Below are 14642 nucleotides of genomic sequence, written 5' to 3' on the forward strand. Positions count from 1 at the left end.
CAACAGCCAGCTTTGGACGCTATGAGAAGAGACCTCGACAAAAGACCACAACCGGCCAATGTGCCCACAGAATTCATAGTGGACCTTTTGGAAGTAGCTATGATGACTAACTATTTTATCTTCCAAAATGAATTCTTTATCCAGACTAAAGGAGTAGATATGGGGGCGGCCTTTGCCCCGGATTTAGCGATCCTCTTCATGGATAATTTTGAAAACAACTATATCTATTCAGATGCCAATCCATTCAGTATACACATCACTGAATGGCGAAGGTACATAGATGACGTGCTCCTAATCTGGACAGGGAATGACGTCGAATTGAAGAATGTCTTCGAATGGCTCAACGCTTTCTCAAACGATATTAAGTGTACCATCCATTGGGACAGACAAACTATTGACTTCCTAGATATCAGTATCAAGACTACAGAAGACCACCTCTACACCACTCTACAGAAAACCAGCTGAACGCAATACACTGCTGAGGTATACCAGTCATCACACACGAGGCCTCCGAGACAACCTGCCAATTACTTCGCATACGGAGGAATTGTACATTGAAGGAAGATTTCTTTAAAGAATCTGAGGATTTAATCCTACGCCTCATTGAACGCGGCTATCCCAAAAGACTTGCAAAAAGAGCACGTAAAAGAGCATGGTACAAGAACAGAGAAACATTATTGATACCATAGCAACGTCCCAGCGACAATAGTAGAATGATTTGTGTGACCACGTACTGTACTAAGAGCAATGAAATAAAAGAGAATAGTGAATGGACATTGGGGCTTAATTTCAGATGTCCTGGAAGTTCAAGACCCACTGATGCATGCTTTTAAGAAAGCTAAGAACGCCAGAGACCATGTCGTCCGCTCACTTCTGGACATGCCACCCAAGCAGACCATCCAAAGGATGTGGAACCTACCCGAAGTGGTGGGCCACTATACGTGCACCAAATGTAAGGCATGTAAAACAACCATGGAAACCAAAACCTTTAATTACAAACATCATACCATTGAACTTAAAGCACACACCAATTGCAATTTCAGTGATGTAATCTATGCAATCCAGTGCCCATGCAACCAACTATACATTGGCCAAACAAAACAGAAAGTCAAGACACGGATCCTACAAAACTGCAGAAGAATCCGACGCAACACAACAGGGGCACCCCTTGTGGAACATTTCAGAAACGAGACACACACAGCTGACTCTATCAAGTGGGTGGTACTTGAGAAAGTATCACTAGGCCAACAGGGTGGTGATCTGGGGCCCATCCTTAACCTAAGGGAATGTAAATGGATGCATTTGCTGGACACTGTAAATAACGGACTGAATGAACTAGATGGCACAAATTCACAACCAGCTGGTCTGTCCATTGAATAACTCTTAGAGGTGTGAGCTGTTGTACCTTTGAGGACACACCGCTAGGAACTCTATTAGATACTGTGCACTTTGACAACCCCTTGCACCAGGGCTACAAATTTGACACCACAGATATGACTGTTTAGCCAATCAGCCGTTAGGGATTGAGGTTCTACCTGTCTATCCGTTCATGTTATGCATTGTAGAGCAATATATATGTAGTATGTTTCCCAAAGACCATTGTGATTGTGGACCTAATATATACCTAATAATGTCACATGTGAAAGTCTCTATCAACATGCACACATGTTATATCATGTGAGTAATTTTTCCTTTGTATACTTCTCAAAATGACTCAGTTCTAATTACTAATACTTTGACTAGTGCGCGTGATAAATGTATTTTTCTCTCGTTTTATGTACTATACACCGCAGGAACACATATCTGTAACTATCAGTGCAGAGCCATTCATGATACCCTAGATTCAGGTCCTTTTTAACAGCCAGGAACACGTCAGTAATCTTCCTCATCTTCCCCCTTTTTTTTTTTTTAATATGCACGAATTCATACGCTCCCAAATTTACCTCTTTTCAAACTATCCCTAAATAGCAAACATCCATGATCTTTTTCATCATCCCTTGACGTTTGCCGGGACCTCGTTGATTGGACAACCACAAACGAGCCCCCCAGCAGCATCTTGCTGCTGCACGCGCACCACGCTGTCAATACCTTTAAGCGTGCGCTTTGGCAGCCGCATTCATCTCTGAGCCCACCGGCCGTGCATGAGGTAAGAGCTTCCTTAGCGATCTGTCTTTGACATACTTTATGGCAGGTGATACGCGCTGATACAAACAGATTCGAAAAAGGTTTTTATACCCACTGTGACCGGGATGTTTCGATTTGACACGTTTAGTGCCCCTCGTTGTCTCAGTATTAATGAAGTTAGCACTCCATCACTCGTTTCTTGGCAACGACCGCCCTGAGCGTATTAGCGGCACGCGAGGCACACGCTCCTAAAGCGGCACGTACCATTTGCCGTTTCTTGATTTGACACGCTTAGTGCCCCTCGATGTCTCAGTATTAATGAAGTTAGCACTGCGATCGTACTAATAACAGGAGCCTCTTTCTTGATACGATTTTTAGGATTCATGCCACCTTTTTTAACATATAGATCGTGCTACTCAGATATGTTTTAGTAAGCTTATGATGGTACATTTAACGATCATAGGTGCGCAGGCAACCAACCTTGACTACCTCGAGTTAGGGACCAGTGCTCTCACAGAAACACAAGGGGCGCCTATGACATCCCCTGCAGACACTAGTGAGGCACTCCCATTCTCAATTCCGTTTCACTGCGCTGGCTGAGCTGTTTATTGTTGAGCCAAATTTGGCATTCCCTCCGTATATCAGATCTAAAGCGGATTCATTTCCTTGGTTATCTCATGACATCCCCTGAAGGCCCGAGCTCACGGTTGAGGCACTCCGTTTCTTTATTTGTTTCACTGTATTCGCTGAGTTGTCTATTCATGAGCCCTTTCGTTGAGTATTTCCCCTATGTATCAGATTTTAAACGTATTAAGTTACTTGGTCATCTTTTGTCTGACACTCGCCTTTTCTATGTATTTCGTCCGTGTACTAGATCTAAAGTGGATTAAATCCCTAACTGCGATTGATTTCTCCTCAGCAGCCCTTTTCTAGAGTAAGTGTTACATTGAGTGTCTTTTCCGAACTTAATGGCGCTTGAGATTAGGAACATTGATTGTACTCTCATGTGTTTTCCCTCTGACTTCAACAGCTACGTATGAGCCATTCGCGTCCTTGAACATACAGCACAGTCACACTGCTGTTATCTTAAGTAGGTAATATTTACCACATAAAACTTTTTTTAGCGCCAATCCCCTTATATTTACAGTTTTTTCTCTCACACACACCTTTCGATTATTCACAGGTGCTCTTCATAACCTTGTCCTGATGAAGACCCCACCGTGAGGACTAATCTACCCTCTACTACAGGGGTCAAAACGTAGACAGCCCAAACTTCAACACAATCTCTAAAGACAAATTTGCAAAATATTCATGCTCATTAGAGTTATGTGTTTACCCAGGAACAATTGACCTGTGTTAGGCCGGAAAGGTCCTATACTATGTACAAATGATGTATATATGTCACAATATCCTTTCCTTATCCTTCACTCACATATCCACCACCTTCTACCCACTTCTCTTCCCTTTTCCTAAATCACCAAGAGCACTGTAAATATTTTGCATCACAACGTACTGGAGCAACTGTGTTGCCATACATAAAAGGCTTTGAATTTGATTCGCATTTGAATGCCTTTGGAAATACTATTAAATTTGATTAAGGCATCAAACAACAATTAAGTGTGGATTGCGCTTTTCTATTTTTGTTTGTTTTTAAAAAATTGCTACCATGACCATTGCTTTATTGTACTGTAATATTGACCCAGGTTGTGTAGTTTTTGTGGGCCACCCCATTGAAACTCAACACTATGACTAGTTTGCACATGGAAAGTTGGGGTGATCCATCAAGCAGGGGCTCTAGAAAAGTAAGGGGGGGTAAGGGTATCCCAAAACAAGTTTTTCTCATTCATTTTTCTATAGGAACTTTGGACACAGTTACAGCCCAAACCAGTGAACGGATTTACACCACATTTGGCAGATAGAGTGCTTTTTCCATTCAGTAGTTTTGAGCAATTAATGCTTCAAAAAACTGTTAATTTCTTGTTGCAGAGGATCCACAGACCGAACAGATCTCATGGAGAGAACTGATTGCTGCCACCATATCAACTAGAAAGTGGTGTCAGCCATCTTAGAACTCAGCCCGGAGTCCTAACAAAAATGCAAAAAAAAAAGACAGAGGGAGCAGGATACCTAGGCCAGGGGGAAGGGGGGGCAGGGGGGCTCTCCCTACTGCCCCCAACAATGGACCAGTTGTGTGGTGCCCCAGGTGGGCACCAGGGCATTCCACTTTTTTTTTAGAAACATGCCGGCTTCTGCAGGAGCAGGAAGCCGGTCGGCTGTGGGGGCCTGGGCCTACACCCACACCCTCCAACAAGGAGAGGTGGTGGGGTGCTGCGGATGGGCATCAGGGGCACCCCTCAATAATTTTTTTAAAAGGTGTCTTGTGGAAGGAGGGAGCTGGCCTGCCCGATGGGCGCCTGTGGCTCCCTTTGCGGCCCCCAATAATAATATTGGTCTGTGGTGCTCTGGGTGGGCATCAGGACACCCCTTATTGGACATAATAAAATGCCAGCTCCTGCGCCAGCCAGGCAATGCAGCCGTCTGCAGGGATCCTGGAGCTGTGCGCTGTCTCCTTTTAAATAAAAAGAAATTGTGGGCAGTGGATGTCCTGTGTGGGACTGGGATGCCCACAAAAGATTTTTCTTTTTAAAAAAGGGAAAAGGAAAAATGGAAAAAGTGGATAAATGAGCACCCGCAGTTGCTTACTTATCCTTTAAGGACACCCCATTATGCCCATCAAAGGCTATTTAAATAGTTTTTGTGTTTGGTGGTACCCCTAGAAGGGGCAGGAGCACCACCAAATTTGTTTATAGGGGCAGGGGCACCAGCAAAATAGTTTATGTTGCAAGGGGCAGCAGGGAGTTTTGAAGCCCCCCAACAACACTAGGAAAAAAACTGTAAGTCTCATTGGTCATTGAAACCATGACTCCAGGAGAATTTACCATATTTTTCAAAAGCATTTCCCAGGCTGGAACGTTTGCTCTACAGCTGGTACTGCTCTGCCACCTGGGGGCTGGTTGTATCATTGCATTTGATATGACCTGAAAATGTAGAACATAAATTACAAGGCCTTTTGTGGCAATTTTTATAATTGCATTTTTTGTGGTGAACCATTTTTAAGGTAAACTCAGAGACATGTTTGCTTTATTTTTTTTATTTTAAAGGAAAAAAAATATATCTCTATTTATTTTCACATTTTTCACCCCAAAATGTAATAATAACAACTATGCAAAAAGAAATTCACAGACATGTAGTTTAATAAACCTTTGCTAAATATTGAAGTAATCAATATTAATAAACACTGCATTATGTGTATTATTGAAATATGCATTTGATTACATTTATTGGAAATTGTTGGAGAATGATGATAGATCTTCTTTATACATAAGGTATTGGGAGTGAAGGGGGTGGTCTGGCCACGAGGCCTGGCCATAGGCTAAGCACTACGCCAAACACCTGGCCTTGCGCGGTGGGGTGGTTGGCTTTACGAAAGGTAATAGAATATTATACTTTAAGTTAAAAAAACCTTAGAAATTCACTGAACAAAACAAAGGTTAAGATGACGTGTAGCTAGGTATGATAATAATATCTTACTTTGCATTTTTGTTTAAACTTAGAAATTCACTTTAGAAACAAAAGGTTTAAGTAACGTTTGAATTTAGTGAAAATGTAAAGTTTTAAATTAAAAAGAAAAAAAAACCACACAAATTCACCAGTTATAGCAATCTCAAATAACGTTAACTAGTGTCCTAAGGTAACATAAGTTGCACCATCGCCCTGCACTGCTAATTACCCCACATATTACATCACTCATGATATCTTCTATTACATCATTGATAACATCATTGCAAAATTTGAGATGAAATTATTGATGTGACAACTGTCCATGACAGGGGCGCGGGTGTAGCTGCCTTGCTGCTTTTGGATTTCTCAGCTGCATTTGATACTGCCCACCACCACATGCTACTGCAAACGCTCCACGATCTTGGAATCTGTGAAAATGCTCTAAAATGGATTGATTCTTATGTCACAAACAAAGTGTAGTCTACCTATGACGTTTCACATCACCTCGTTACACACAACACTGTGGCACTCCTCAGGGGTCCATCATATGCTCTCTATTATTCAACACCTACCTAACCCTCTCACCAAATCTGATTATATCATACAACCTCACCAATTAGAACTATGCACATGACAGCCAAATCATTTTTAAAATGGATAACCAGGGGCGTGGCCTAAGAGGGAATGGAGTAGGATGTGTTTCGGCTGCTCTCCGTCTCCCCGGGACCCATCTAGCGCCATCGACTGCACTGGGGACACTGAAGGGGCTGACAGCAGACGATGGAATGTTGCTGCTCCCCTGCTCTAACAATTAGGGGGTCATTCAACCCCGGCTTCACTACAGCGGAGGCCTGCCGCAGCTGTTGAATGACATTGTCGGCATCTTGCATAGGCGGTCTCCACCTTGCCCCTCTCTGCCGCAACTACAGTGGCATTGGCTGTTAACTCATCTTGGGCTTGGGCCTGAGCCCAGTGGGGAGGATTGCGTTTCCCGACAACTGCTGTGGGGGAACGACGCTCCCTTGGAACTGGGCAAGACAGTCCGCATTGCCCTTTTGCTGGCCCACATGGTCATCGCAGAGCCGGCGGTAGTGTTTTGGAGTACCGCCCTTGAGAGTACACACGCATCGCACTCATCGACGGCAGCCTCCGCTGGCGCCATCCGCAAGAAGATATCCGGGCACTGGTCTTCCCACCGCTCACTTCTGGCCTGAGATCTGTCCCACCTGTGACCCTGCCCTCTGCTTATGGTGTAATGTGTGAGAGTCCCTTAGGAAACTTGATGAAACTGTGTTGCCTCTGCTGTCGGGCATCTGTTCTGTCCTCTGTAACCAATGGTGGGACGGGGGCCTTGTGACTGCCTGTACGCCTGCTTTCCTAGGAGTTTGTTGATCAGGATCCTCCTTGCCTGTATTTGTGGTGCGTGCCTTGTCCCAGCTTGGGTCTCCCTGCCTGCACAGGAGCCTGTGGCCGGCTCCCCTCCCACCACAATCAGCACAAGTGGTGGGTGCAACCTCCCTGGGGACTGTGGGAACTTTCAGGATTGTCGGTGGGCATGCCTCTGAGGGACTCTGCCAACTACCTCCAGCGGGAGTTATTCCCACGGGGCACACATCCAGGAGGCCGCTTAAAGCCTTGGACGCCATTTTAACTGTTCGGGGTGGCGACCTCTGTGTTCCCACCTTCTTGGCCTGGCTGCTTTGGGGACAGGCATTGGAACACTCATTTACCGTTATGCTCAGCGCTGTCTGGCAACTGTCTGCGATCCATTCGCTGTTTGGTGAACCATTTATGGAAGTCGTACCAAGACCTATGCAATTTGAGGCTCTTTGCATTCCATTGGTCATCATATAGTTCCCTGGCCTCCTACCCAAAGAGGAAGACTGTGGCTGCTGACAGACATCCTTTCATTGTTTGGTGGGTAGGTGGCGAAGTAACTCGACCCGCAGGTATTTTGCTTCTCTAAAGTTCGGCACAGGGTTCTACATTACCTTTCAGTTATCCTAATCTAGCCCATCTGGACTCTGCATGCTGATGGTCCACCATCTTTGTTGGGTAGCAACCCACCATTGCCTTACACCTCTGCCTGTTTCCAACACCTATTCTGGCCCAAACTGGGCTGTGCTGGTAACTACGCTCTACCGATTGTGCTACTCACCTGCCGGTGGCGGGAACAGAAGGGGGTGCCTGATAGCTCTGCGCACCTTATATTGGACCAAGCAAACCCAATCACCATCTCATACTCCAAATCTGCGAAAGACAATCCAGTGATGTCCCTCTGGAATCTTCTGTGGACTCCGAGGCGCTGCTTCCACCCCAGGCATCAGAGACGGAGCCCACATCCTCTGCCACTATTACACAGGCCGATATGGACCATTTTCTGTAGGAAAGTTGCTCTGACATTAGCTCACTGAAGGATGAGTTTAAATCCTGCCTACATGACATCCAGAGAGATATCTCGGAAATAGGGGAGCACATGGATGATCTTGAACGCACAGTTGATGCCAGGTCTGAGGACCATGAGATGTTGGGGTGATGTGTAATGGATCTTGAAGAACAAATCATCAACCTGCAAACCAAACAAGAGGATTTGGAAAATAGAAGCTGCCATAACAATATTCACATCAGAGGGGTGTCTAGGGGTGCAGAGGGCAGTGACATTTGTGAGAAGTTGGCCTGATGTATGATGTCACTAGTTCTAGTGTACACCTTATATCAGTCCAAATACCCTTATGGTGATTGGTTGTAAAGTCAACCTTATAGACCAGTTATCCTAGTGGTAGCATGGACAAGAGCAGTCTTAGGCTAAACTCTGAATGGCATGTGAAGCCAGCTGTGATACCATATATAATCCCTTGAATACCAAATGAAAGGACACCACAACAGATATATATATAAAATAAAGTGTATTTATTCTAGTCAAACCCTCAGCACTCTTTATGAGATTAGAGGTAAGTACAACACAGTCTTATTTAAGCATACATTAAGTCACACAGGTAAGTAATACAGTTAGGCCCTAGGGGCCACGCAAACCATATACTAAGTAAGTGGTATAAGGACCACTGTCACGGAAATAGAATAGGCCTAGACCTAGGGAATCGCTGGGGCTACCCTACACTAGCGTTAGTTAGGAAGTGGGAGGCCCACGGGATTCGTGTGCAGAGTGGAAACACTCACGCGTAATGCGTAAAAGTCACTAGCAATAGTACAGTTTAGAAAACGATAGATTTAGGACACCTCCGGAGTAGCTAGGAAGTTGAGACTAGAAAACTAGACACTAGGATAGTCACTATCCTGATGAGCACCGGAGTACCCAAGTTACCTAGCCCACAGGCTGCGGGTGCATAGGGGTGAAGATGCGTCGGTTTTCGTCGTCGACTCCTATGGATGCCTGAAGAAAGATGCTGACAGGCAGTCAGTGAAGAGTGTCCGGTGAATCCCAAGGCTGGGATCAAGAAGAGAGGAGACCTGCAAGCAGAAGGGACAGAGTCAAGGTCACTAGCCAGTGACCACGTGGAACCAGGAAGGAACCAGGCGATGTCGTGAAGATTGCAGGTGAAGGTGAAGCTTGTCGCTGCAGCCAGGAGGACCAGGAAGCGTCGAGGACGACCAGGACCAGGAGGCGAGCTGTCCCACGAAGGCTCTTGCTGTCGGCGGCGTCGAAGTTGGACTAGGACTCACCAAGCCTTGGCAAGCGGAACCCACGAAGAACGGAGGACTTGCTTCTGGTGCAGACCAGGAAGGTCTGGGGTGCTTCTTCTTTGCAGAGAAGCGGGAGCCAGTCTGGAGGAGCCAAACCAGTGCAGAAGATTTCAGGGTGCGTCGTCACAAAGGCCACTAGCCAGCGGGCAAGCAACCGGACCGACGCGGCAAGCAGGAAAATGCAGAAGGGCCCCACGCAGGACTCGTGGAGTGTGGGGGGCTGATCTTCGGTGCAGATGGTGCTTGGGGTTGGGGCTTCTCAATCCCCGGTGCACAACTTCGAGGGTGCCTCAGAAGCTGCGCTTTAAGTTACTAGCCACTTTTCCCAGGTAGCCGGTCCCACGTCGCTCGTCGCCTCCACGGATCTCAGCTTTGCTGTGGATGTGGATCAGGGTCGGAGAAGTCTGGAAGTCACGGCTCTGGTCGGGCTCTGCAGTCGGTTCCTCGTAGAACGTGGGCAAAGCAAAGGGTAGTCTCTTGATGGTGCCTGTTTGCACAGGGTAGCCACTCCTTGGCCACAAGGGAGATTCTTCAGTCCTCTTCTTTCGTCGAATGTTGAAGGTCCAGAGTTTCTGTTCAAGTTGCAGGTTCAGGATAATCTAAAGTCTTGAGGCCCAACTCCCACTCTTATACTAATCTGGGGGGCTGGGATACCTGCTAGGTCACGCCTTATGGGTGGGACCTGGGAGGGGGTGGTTACACCCACTTCCCTTTGTCCAGTTTCGCGCCAGAGCTGGGGCTGGAGTGCCCCAGCGCCGGTTTGAACTGGACTATGCAAGGAACACCTTGTGTGCCCCAGGCATGTCTCATTCCTTTCAGCCCACCCTGCCCCAATACACTAAAGGCTGTCTGGGGAGGTGCTAGCACCTCCCCAAGCAGGACACCTATTGTCCAGGCCTCCCTGGCTGGGATCACTCCCAGCAGCAGGAGGTCAGACTTGTGTCTGTGGCAGCAGCATCCATTTTGTGATGCTGAGGCTTTGGTTAGAGTTTAAACAGCAAAGTAGGATTTTAACATGTCTCTCCCTCTAGAAGGGGGGAATAATATTCTCATCACCAGAAATGGTATGGGGGTATTATTCCAAAGTGTTAGACACCTTACACGACATGTTTTGATAAAGCCAAACCATAGTTACCATAACCGTTTAAGATTATAAGGCACTTTAAGAGTATATGGTAGGCTATATCATAGAACAGCTATAAGGACTTGGTTCCGAAAGCTGCAGACAGGCTCAGCTCATGCTAGAGCACCATCTCACATGTTACCAAGCACTCTGCCTCCAGGATTGTTAAGGCCTGCCATAGGAGTGACTGATAGGTACACATGTGTCTATATATAAGGGTAGATATAGGCATACTATATCTAAGCAAGGGGTGATTACACGACCTTGCCCCAGCTGAGTGATCAGCCAGTTGTGTCTGATTGGAAGGCCAGACCAGGGGTGGCATAATACATGCTGCAGCCCCTGGGAGGCCTAGGGTACACCTATGCCCTGGGTACCTAGGGTACACTGTACAGGGTCCAATAAGGTGATCCTTACCAATTGGGAATGTACCTAGGGTACATGGAGTCCATTTTAAAGAGAGAGCAGACAGCCTGAGACCCTGAATGGCAGGATCTCAGGCCAACTAAGTCGAAAAACCAGCTAGACACTAGGCAAAAAGTTGGGGGTAACCATAGTCAGATATCCACCTTCCTACAACATTATAAAGCTTTTACAGTGGACCTTCTTCAGACGATTCGTGGAGAGGACGACACTTCTACACCTGTCCTTGATAGAGTGCACGGAGTGGCCTCAGGACATACAGATGTGGTACCGGACATCTTGACAAGAGTGCACTTCTTCATGTAGAAAGAAGTGGTCCTAAGAGCATCTAGGGGCAAGTTTGATCTAGTGTCCTGGGGGCATGCTTTTCAACTCTACCAAGATCTCTCCCCCATTACATTGCGAAAGTGGCGTGACTTCAAGCCTGTCACCGATAAGCTCTAAGAAATGGGAATATGCTATCAACAGGGCCACCTCTTTGCTCTTTTGTTCACCTAGGGAGGCAAACGCTGCTCTCTACAATCATTAACTGAGGCAAAACACTTGTTCGGACTCACTGCTGACCCTCAGGATTGCGATGCCTCTCCCTCCCGAGGCCCTTCTGGAAGAGACCTCCAGCCTATCTGGACCACAGTAAAATCGCACCGCCCCGATAAACGACAGGAAACTAAACGAGACATCCATCATCTCCGCAGCCTAGGGAAGGGTACCTACTCGCTCCACTATAAGCTCCCTATTGGTGCAGACACCACCTCGCAGACATGTCCCATTCATTCCTTCTCCTATTACTGGTGGCGGAGGGCCTGGGGGAGACTCTCCACGTCATTATCTACCTATGACTATGATCTCCTTCTGATGGCTACACCCTGTCGACTTATTCCCAAGGAGGGTGACAGTTCTAGTGGGTCTGGAGCGCTTTGGTGCCGATCTCTGCAAGATGTGGAAGTCGCTGTTGAACCCTGTTGGTCTGTTGTTTTTGCTTGTTTTACCTTGTTTTCTTTTTCAGGTCATTCCACCCTGATGGTGGGGTCTGACGTCTATTGCGGTCATCTTTCCATGATTCAGGGGCAGTGAGTGGATGGGGCCCTGCAGCCCTACAACCCACAGTTCTTCTTGCGGACTCTCAGTGCTATCATCCCAACTTGCGGAACGGGACCAACTCAAGGCTTTCCATGGTTGTTACAAATGTTGTACTCCCGGAGAGATCCTCCCCTTGAGCTGATCAAGACTTACCTTGATGCTTGTGAGTTGGAACCTCTACACCCCTGCCACGCAGATCTCCTTGACGAACTGATCACTCTTGAGGATCTGCGAGATGAGGTTTGGGCCCTGCCCCTGGGTAAAACGCCATGGTCTGACAGCCTCTAAGTCACTTCTATCCACTTTTTTACCTTACTTTCAAGACCTTCTATTGCGGCTATTTAATTCTTTCACACATGACACAGGTTTTACACCTATGATGGCTACTGCAGAAATCCCCCACACACCCAAAGCGGGCAAGGACCCAGCCTCTTGCACCTCCTATAGCCCTTCTTAAAAAGGATGCCCAGCTTTTCACCAAAATTCTGGCCTCTAGACTTGAACCCTATTTTTCGGTCCTTATTAACCCAGATCTAGTGGGCTTCATCCACCATAGACAGGGAGCAGACAACGTCCGCTGCGTAGCACATTTGGGGGGAAAGTCACACCACTACAATATCCAAGCATGCCTTCTCTCGCTAGATACAGAGAAGGCCTTTGATAGGGTGAACTGGCCCTTCCTCCGGGCGATGCTGGGCAAAATAGGGCTGGGTTCGGGGATGATCGCCAAGATAATGGCCTCCTACGAGGCACCTGTGGACAATATCTGTGTCAATGTACAAATCATGAGACCTGTAACCATCCTTTGGGGCAAGCGTCAGGGGTGCCCACTATCACCTTTACTATCTGCCCTAGCAGTTGAACCTCTTGCTATCAAAATCCATAACACAGACACAAAGAAATGTTTTCCCTTCGGTGGCCAGTCGCATAAGATTAGCCTGTTTGCTGATGACCTCCTTACACTTTCTCAACCCGATGTCTCCTCTCCAAGCATCCTGTCCTGCTTGTAGGCGTACAAGGTAGTCTCGGACGTTAAGATCCATATGGCCAAGTCATCCGTGCTCAATTTAACTAACCCTAAACAGGACTGCCCTGCTCTTCAACGCCTTGCACCTTTTCAGTGGTCTCAAGACACCATCAAATACCCGGGCCTCAATATTACTCCTATGCTGTCATCCTGGTCCTGAGCTAACAGGCCTAATTTTCGCAGTTCCATACTGCTAGATTTTCAGCTGTGAAAACACCTCCATATCTCTTGGCTCTAAACTTCAAGCCCCTCCAATAACATCAAGAGAAATGAGAAATTTAGGAGTGCCATGGATTCAGACCTAACCTTGAATCCACATTCTAACAATGAAAATGCTACCTCGCATCTTCCCAAACCTTGCACACTAACAAACTGCAAGACATTTTCTCACGTAATGTCCAACCTTGACTATGCTAACTGCCTATACCTTGACGCACCCACATTCTTCATACACAAAATACAACTCATCCAAAGTAAAGCTGCAAGGCTTCTTCTCAGCCTTCACCCAAGAGAATGAATGACTCCAGTCCTGCAACCACTCCATTTGCTACCTATAGCTAGAAGGGCAATGTTCAATGCACTCTGCAATGTCCACAAAGCCTCCCAAGGAAAAGGAACACTATATCTACAAGTTAAATTCAAATAATACAAATAAAACAAAACACTGTGCTTCAGGTTTGCACCACTTATCATACCACCTCACCATAAGAAATCTGTAGCAGGCACTGCTTTCTCAGTACAAGCTGGCAAACTCTGGAACTCACTACCAGCCATCATCAGAAGCACCCAAGAGCATATACACTTCCAAAGACAGTTGAAAGCATGGCTATTTCCGAAATCGCTGCACCACACACATCCTAGCAACAGAGCCCAGAAAATAGTCACACATTAAGCTCAATCCTCAGTTTACAACCTATAAATTGCAAACAACTCAATCAGCAAACTGCTTAGGTGAGCTCAGAAGGGCTGATCTATGGCTTGCCATGGCATTATTAGTTATGTACTTGCATGTATAACAGCTATTTCTCACAATAATACTACAATCATAATATTCAGTGGCCAGCAGCAAACTATAATTTATACCTGCTAAATTCACACAAGCATATCTGCTATGAGGGTTGTCCATCACCAGCACTGTACAGCCAAAAGACAGACCACCAAATGAATAGGCGTGGAAAAACTGAAGCGATAGTCACACATTTTTGGACAACTAGGAAGACTTTAATATAGTTTGCCATTGTACGTCCCTATTGTATATACAATCTGACTGCTTCTTTACATCTCACAAAGACTCAGATATGGGATGATAATAAAAATGCCCATCCTATTAGATCTCTTCACTTCTCTCTCCCTCCAACCATGCCAGTTGAGAAAACAACTATATAGAAAATCTCAGATTGGACAACTCAGTGCAGTTTCAAGCCAAGCAGAAAATATCTTATGAAATACCATAAAAGGACCTGCAGAGCTGTTTAAAGCTACCAGCATACTGAAAACATAAACTGCAGTCTGTCTCTCACACTTCATCATCCACTGCACTGCGTCTCATAACACAAGAACCTCACCTTGATGCTCATCACAAGCACAACATGGAAACACTTC

General features: G+C 46.2%; 1 long non-coding RNA gene across 1 annotated transcript; it reads left to right on the top strand.

Annotated features, from left to right (window-relative positions):
• The first annotated feature begins 2996 nt into the window (after positions 1 to 2996).
• On the top strand, positions 2997 to 3600 carry LOC146862458 (uncharacterized). The gene is made up of 3 exons (XR_014978452.1): positions 2997 to 3058; positions 3155 to 3214; positions 3308 to 3600. It is a non-coding gene; the product is annotated as an uncharacterized LOC146862458 (long non-coding RNA).
• Positions 3601 to 14642: the final 11042 nt, after the last annotated feature.

This window comes from Triturus cristatus, chromosome 2_2, assembly GCF_964204655.1.
Source record: "Triturus cristatus chromosome 2_2, aTriCri1.1, whole genome shotgun sequence".
NCBI classification, from domain to species: Eukaryota; Metazoa; Chordata; class Amphibia; order Caudata; family Salamandridae; genus Triturus; species Triturus cristatus.